The sequence below is a fragment of the Anabrus simplex genome, chromosome 1 (genome assembly GCF_040414725.1).
Source record: "Anabrus simplex isolate iqAnaSimp1 chromosome 1, ASM4041472v1, whole genome shotgun sequence".
NCBI classification, from domain to species: Eukaryota; Metazoa; Arthropoda; class Insecta; order Orthoptera; family Tettigoniidae; genus Anabrus; species Anabrus simplex.
In genome coordinates, this window is record NC_090265.1 from 26,391,817 (window position 1) to 26,399,600 (window position 7,784).

Here is a 7,784-nt window from a genome sequence, read left to right on the forward strand (position 1 = left end):
CTTTAATGAACACTTAATGTTTAATTAAGGTCTTAATCATAATCATCATCATCATCATCATCATCATACTTGCTTCTGGTATTTAAAATGAGAGTTCATCATTCCTTAATGACTGGAGTTTTCCAAGAAAGTGGATTCAATAATAAAGGCTCTTCTGTTACGTGAACATTAGGAGTTGATGATTCTAACTCTGTGACTGCTGCCACTTTCAGACTTCACAGATGACTCATACAGTGTTTGAGGTGTAATTGACTTAGATTTAAATCAATTGTCAGTGAAAAAATACTTCAAATTTTAAACATAAATTGAAATTGTAATAACACAGATGTTAACACAAGGAAAATGAAGCTATTCATGGAAAAGCCATGGTTCCTGCTGTTGACTGCAGTTTTGTACTGCCAGTGGCTCTTATAAAAAAAATCAGAAAGGTATGTATTTTTCAGTCATTGCTCAAAGAGCATCTAATTGGAGACAAGAATGTAGTTGTAGCCAGTTTAATCTGGCACATTTTGGAATTAGGGCCGGTTCTACCATCCGCTGGTAAAGTGGCTGGCAGCTGCCCGTGAGGTAAACTACCTGGGGGTGTAAAGCAGCTGGTACTTTGCGTTGCGTGCAACCACCTCCGCGCAAGCGCTGGGTAGCTACCAGGAGCTAGACACCGATATACGGAGTTGGCTAGACTGATTTTCAGCGACTTCTCGCTTTCGAGTGTGCTGCTATCTATCGTCAGGTGTATGAAGCTCATTTCGATTGTCTTATTTTCCTGTGCTTGCATCTGTTGATTATCTTCAAAAAGCCTAATAAGGGGAGTCTTAAGAGTTATGGACAACGATTTATGTCAAGCTTTCGTGATTTTAATCTATGAGCTTCAAAATCAATACCTAATTGGGATTAAAATCTCGAGATTACATTTTCTTATGCCAGTTATAACCTGTCATGTAAGGCAGCGTTTTTGGAAAGTATTCTCGTAGTAGATTGGTCAAGTCGCTCGCTCCGTAATAGAGGGTATGCAGGTTTTCATCGTATTTCTAATTTACATTGTAAAAAATATTTTCGTTCCCTGCCGTTGTTCTTAACTCTTTTTAACGCGCTTCCATATACGTATAAACATCCAACATCTTCCTTACGGACTTATTGCCTTTAAGCATTCTATCTGCAAGCTTCTGTGAATTGATTAAGTATCTCCACGATGCTCTATTTGCAACAAGCTCTGTGACCTCGTTTAGTTCCACATGCTTCCATTTATTTATAATGCATTTCATTCTAATGTTTATGAAGATAAAGTTGGAAGGCACCGTACTGTTAAAGAACTAATCGGGGTAAATGTCCATCATAGGAAGAGGCATTCGGGAATGGAATAGTTTCCAATTTCTTCGAAATAATTTACAAGAAGACTATGTAAACAACTGATAGGGAATCTGCTACCTGGGCGACAGTCCTATACGGTATGCTATATTAATCGTATCATCTTTCTATAGCCTAAGTAGCACACATATCATTTTCCTAGTAGCCATAATATTGTGATTAAACATTTCAATGAAATATGTTATTAACAAAAGAACGTATGAAAAGAGGCATACAGATTAATACAACGCTAATATTGAGAAAAAAAAAGGGCTCGTCATAAAGAAGACTCGAACCTGAAAACCTCGTATTATGAGCTGTGCGCGTTAGCCATTACGCTACGAGGTACCTTAAGGTAACATGGCTACATAGCAACAACTTATATCTGGAGTTTGAAAACTGAAAAAGTATAATATTAAATCTAATTTGAAATTAGTTACAAATAGGTTTCGATTTTATATCCTTTTAGAGTTTATTTGCGAAAGCTTGACGTGTAAAACGTGTTCCCTACGCTATCAATGCGAGAGGCTGGTGTGACCGTTGCAACTCTAAGGAAGCATTAATGTTCAAAATCCTGCAATACAATATCGATCACTGTTACAGTATAATGCTTTTTTTCAGTATACTAAGCTAATTTCAGTTTATGTCACCAGAAATACAGCTAATAATGTTCAGCTCTCAAAACTTGCCCGGCAGGTAAAGTCTTATCGGGTCCTCGAAGTGGCCAATAAATTACGCGCCGGGTAACGACGATTTATGCTGCCGATAGCGCTACCTGGGAGTGGTCGAACGGAAATATCCTTTTACGCGGAGGGCAAATTACGCGCTACTTTACCAGTAGGTGGTAGAACCGGCCCTTAGAGGAATATATATGACTTACTTTTGTATATTTTGTCTATCTGTTTGTTATAGTTTGGGAAGAGGTGAAGTCAAACTGGGTGACTCAGCAATGAAGCAACTGTCTTAGTTGGTCTTGTCCAAAGTTTCACTTGGAGGCAGTTTGCCAAGGATCACACAAAAATTTAATTTTGTGTAGTGCCCTCTTGTCCCTCCACTGTTCTGCCAAAACTGTCTCTAACTCTATTTCTTCTTTGGTTAATGACACCTTTCCATAACTGTAATTGTTTTACCTCTTATATCCTTCTATTCGCTTATTAAACAGCCAAGACTTTCACTTCCTGACCAGAATTTTCTCCTCATGGCTACCTCAAACAAAAGTTTGATGCATAATGTAAACATACAGTAACCAACTGTATGACACTCTTTTTTGTGGTTCTTGTTAATGATACGTTAATTTTGCATCATATACAAGCATACATCTTAATCCTATCGTCCTGTCTTAAAATTGATCATATAGGGTCAAAACTATTTAAGGTACACAGTTTTGATTAATAATTTGTGAAAATTATTGTTCAGCATATTATATAGACCTCAAGAGTTTATTAGTTCCCTCAGAAACAGTGCCAGGACTCCGTAAGATTTTGCTGTTCAAAAAAGTAAAATATTGCTCCATATTTCCCATTGGGTAAGTTAGCACTGCTATAATAATTGTAACACCATGTAAATGAATATTTTAGCAAGTTTCATTTCATAGCTCAATATTTTATTGCAATTCGATCACATATTTTTATCCATTCAGTCATTCTCTCTCTCCTGCTGCTGCTCATTTCAACTTTATGTAACTTTCATATCTCATCCTCCTAATGTCCTCTAGATATTCTTTTCTGCGTTGACCTTTCCCTTTCTTCCCAAAAACTTCGCCATTGAAAATATTATTGATAACGATGATGTGTCTAATGATATGTCCTATTAATGAAATTTTCCTACTTTCATTTCTTTTGAGGCTGAGACCAGATGGACGACGATGATTATTATTATTATTATTATTGTTATTGTTATTATTATTATTATTATTATTATTATTATCTTCTGTCCATCTTACTTCTCCCATTATTACTTAATTTGTTTTTCTTTCAGTCTAACTCGTTTTCACCATTTTGTGCTGTATCCTCCTTTCTTCTGCTTCAGGATGGCTCAATATTTTTTAAAAAATCTTTTGAACCTTGGTGATCTCTCCTGAACTGTTTAATTGCCTGTTAATTGCGCCTTTGCCACACTGCGACATCTCTGTTAATGATAATACATTTTCTGTTTATTTATAAACTGGATCTTTTGAAACCAGGCAGGCCATTGTAGCTGTTGACGCCATACGTTCAGTTTAGAAGACTTAAAAAGGAAACGTGTACCTTCACAAATTCAGCTGTTGACATATACAGACCCTGATAATAATTATATATGCTACTGTTGGATACTTCTCCATAGACTTATTGGATAGGTTTTTTATTGTTATTGCTTTCTCACTGCTATTTTAACCATTCACCTTGTTTTAGTTCGAAACGGTGCTTAAACTTGTTTCCATACTCCCTTCAACTCAGCTCACAACACAGATAAAAATGGTGGTAAAGGAAAGTATGTCATGCCATTTTTTAACATATTATCCCTTTAAAATACCTATGTATTCCATTTACAAATACTTAACATTAATTCCCTAGAAACATAAAAACATAATATCTAATCAAAGTATATGAAGACTATTAAGAACATTAGTCAATGGGCTCAATTTATGCCTCATGCTCTACAGGTTGTTTATAGTTACGAGAAATGGACTGCAGCAATCGTGTAAACTCCATAACAAGAAAGAGTTTGTGAAAGAAACCTCTCGTTTACAGACATCAGAGGGGCCTACAAACTTGTTCGCATCTGGAGGTGTCCTTTATTGAGATGGTGTTGCTCAGTCTAAGTGTAAATTTATAGCATGCATTATTTTTACCTTCACTCTTTCTTCCTAATTACAGTCTACTGTAAATGCTTTAATTGAAAGAGAAAGGAAGATGTGCAGTTTTAAATAGTTCTAATATTAGTAATGAAATATTTAAAGTGCATGACATTAACCAATTGAAATGCACTATACAGCAATACAAAATTCCATTGAAACAGTTCAGTCAAGTTAGTTTGTCGACTACACTTTGTGGCAAATATTACAGTACCTGTCAAATTGTTTGTGGTAACTGGTCAGGCACCGGTTTGTGACTTCCTTGTTTTCACCTTCATTTCAGCTGTTACTGGAGGGCTAGCAGGTAACTCTTTTTGTCAGTGCAGTACATTTTTGTACCGTACTGAGTATTAGGTCTCAAAATCCCATCATTGTGTATAGCTGATAAAGAAAGTTTCAGGACTCTCAAGCATCTGTCTGTATCTGAGAGTTTCCATAAATGAGAGTTGATTTGATAACTGTTTTTGTATTTCAGTTGAGACAAAAGATCTGTATTTGACAAGTGTCTGTAGTTGAGAGTTTACATAAATGACAATTGATTTGATAACTATTTCAGTTGGACATATAATCCTGTATTTGACAAATGTCCATATGTGAGTTTGCATACAAAAGTTGATTTGATCATTTCTGTACTTGATGAATGTATCTAAGAGTTTATGTAGAACAAGAATTTGTTTGATAACTATTCTTGAATTTCATTTGGAATGTAAAAATCTGTATTTGATGGATATCTGTATCTGAGAGTTTCCATGAATGGAAGTTGATTTGGTAAAAATTTGTGTATTTCAGTTGGGACATAAAAATCTGTACTTGATGAATGTATATGTCGGGAGTGTCCCACAATGAGAAGTTTCACAGGAGACACATTGAGAGACTTGCATTTTATAAGTCGTCACATCACTCCTTGTGTAGAAGAAGCTACTAAAGTGATAGTGGTCTTGTATGGCCTAGTTTTAATGAAACACTTATTTCTGTGAGAAACATGAAGTCATTTACTCTTGCAAGGTAGTAATAAATTGTGTACATTTTGTTCACAGTTTGCTTATAGGTGGAAAATACTTATGGTTATTGATAGTGGAAACAAGTGACCATAGTTTCCTCATAAAATGACTGATAATTTTTCAGTGGAAATAATAGTTTGAAGTCATTTTAGATTCATCGGATACAAAGTTGCGTGTAAAGAAATGTCCAAAGAGTGAATGATGTTCTTATTTTTATACAAGCTTCTTTGTTAATAAAGAATGGAGTACAAGACGTAGTTAGAAGTTAACCATTCTAAATAGAACAGTACAAAAACATTTCTCAGTATCAGTGTTATTATACGGTGCTAAGAATATGCATTAACTCTTATAAGTTCGAATGAGTTCTGTCAGATGTTAAGGCTTGTTTTGTAATATAAAGATATGTACTGATATAATAAAGCAATCTCTACAGAACTTGTCTGTTTCTTTGTACCCCACTTGCATGGAAGACAAAACAAGAATATTGAGGAATTTTGAAACAAGGTACATTTCTTCAGTGACTTAATTGTTTCTTTCTAAGAAACCTTTTGACGTGATAACATCTTATAATTAGGGGTGCAGACTAATAATGAAGTTTGGTAGGAGTTTGAAGCATCTGTACGATAGGAAGTTGGTGATGGATTACATTAACTTAGTTATCAATGTGAACAGCTGGTCGGAGAGGTGTTGCAAATGGAATGGGGGCACAGCTGGAGTATAATTCAACTTCAACATTGCGCTATCATTACATGTGTTGTCCAATTTAAATAAAAGAAACAGCATTCATTTGCTAAATAAACCTATTTTCTCGAGCAAATAGTGATATTTAATTGGAGGTTTTGGTATGGGTGTTGTGATAGTGTAACTCCCCGTTATGGCTAACTCGACCAAGTCAAAATTGAGGAAGTGCACTGAAACAATTGGACAGACCAAGAAATTCAGGGAAAATCCACTTTGAGAGTGGAGCTAAACAGTCTAAAAGTGGAGGGAACACCAGAAAACTGAGCATGCAGAGGATGAGCTCTACTGCTCACATGTGCAAACGGCGTGATCAACAGAAAAGATCGCGTGGCTAATACTAATGACAAGAGATACAGGGAACATCCATAAACGAATATGGTATTATACACAAATGTTTTAAGAAGCCAGGTGTTGTTTGACTTTATCATGTCAAAAAGCGTGCAGCGGTATGAGCAATTTTTCACAATTCTAAAAGCAGTCCATACACTAATGAACCATTACATTGTGACCACCTACCCAACACAATGTAGGACCATGTCTTGCCAGCAGAACCGCAGCCAGTGAGGTGGCAGATAGTATCCAGGGGTATCTGGTTCCACAAATGCAACAGCAGGTCATCCAGTTAGCATGCACTGTTCGGCATCACAGAGTCTCTGCAAACATGGCTGGCCAATGTCATTTGCCCATCGCTGTACCACTGTCACGAGAGCAGCCCACAAACTGCGCTGTCCCATCACAATTTGCACTCTTATCAAACAGCTGAATTTCCCGTACTAATGCTAGGTTGGTTATATAATGCAATGGCTTATCAGCAGGGTCACATTTTAATTGGTGCATCGTACACATTGTTCACTTAAAATCCTGATCATCACCAGCCAATTACAAAAATGTATTATTTTGTCATTTTTTGCCATTCAGTTTTGCCTAGGTATTTTGTCATTTTCAACAATTTGTTATTAATTTAGTGTTTTTAAGTCATTTTTTCCTTGTTCTGCATTATTACTTAGTAATTTTTATCCATTTAACTGGGTAATCGACATATCTGAATATCATCAAGATATATCAATAAACAAGAATACTCGACCGTCAAAAGGTTCATCACTCACTTCGAAAACTGCAAAATAAAGTAACCTTCTACAACCCTAATCCTTATTTGTGGGAAATCTACATCCTTAAAGAGTGATGAGACATCTTTTGCTATTGGCTTTAAGTCTCACCGACACAGATAGGTCTATAATACCAATATAATGGTCCGTTATTGGACATTATAAATTTTCCAGCTAACTCATTCTTGGTTGCCTGCGTTTTGCCCTCGTGTGCTAAGTTAGGCTCGTCAGTTGGGACTTAGCACACCACCCAAGACGCAAGGCTAGTGCATACCGCGGAGGCCACTGCATAGGCTATTTGAAGCCACCAGCAGTGCCAATGCACTATGAGAGCTATGTCTCATTTCCAAAAATAGATGCCTGCCTGGCCATCAAATGATGCAGATGTTGATTTCCATAGGGAACCTAAAATATTTGTCCTGAATGAGTAAATTTATAATACCAATATAATGGTCCGTTATTGGACATTATAAATTTTCCAGCTAACTCATTCTTGGTTGCCTGCGTTTCGCCCTCGTGTGCTAAGTTAGGCTCGTCAGTTGGGACTTAGCACACCACCCAAGACGCAAGGCGAGTGCATACCGTGGAGGCCACTGCATAGGCTATTTGAAGCCACCAGCAGTGCCAATGCACTATTGAGAGCTATGTCTCATTTCCAAAAATAGATGCCTGCCTGGCCATCAAATGATGCAGATGTTGATTCCCATAGGGAACCTAAAATATTTGTCCTGAATGAGTAAATTTATAATACCAATATAA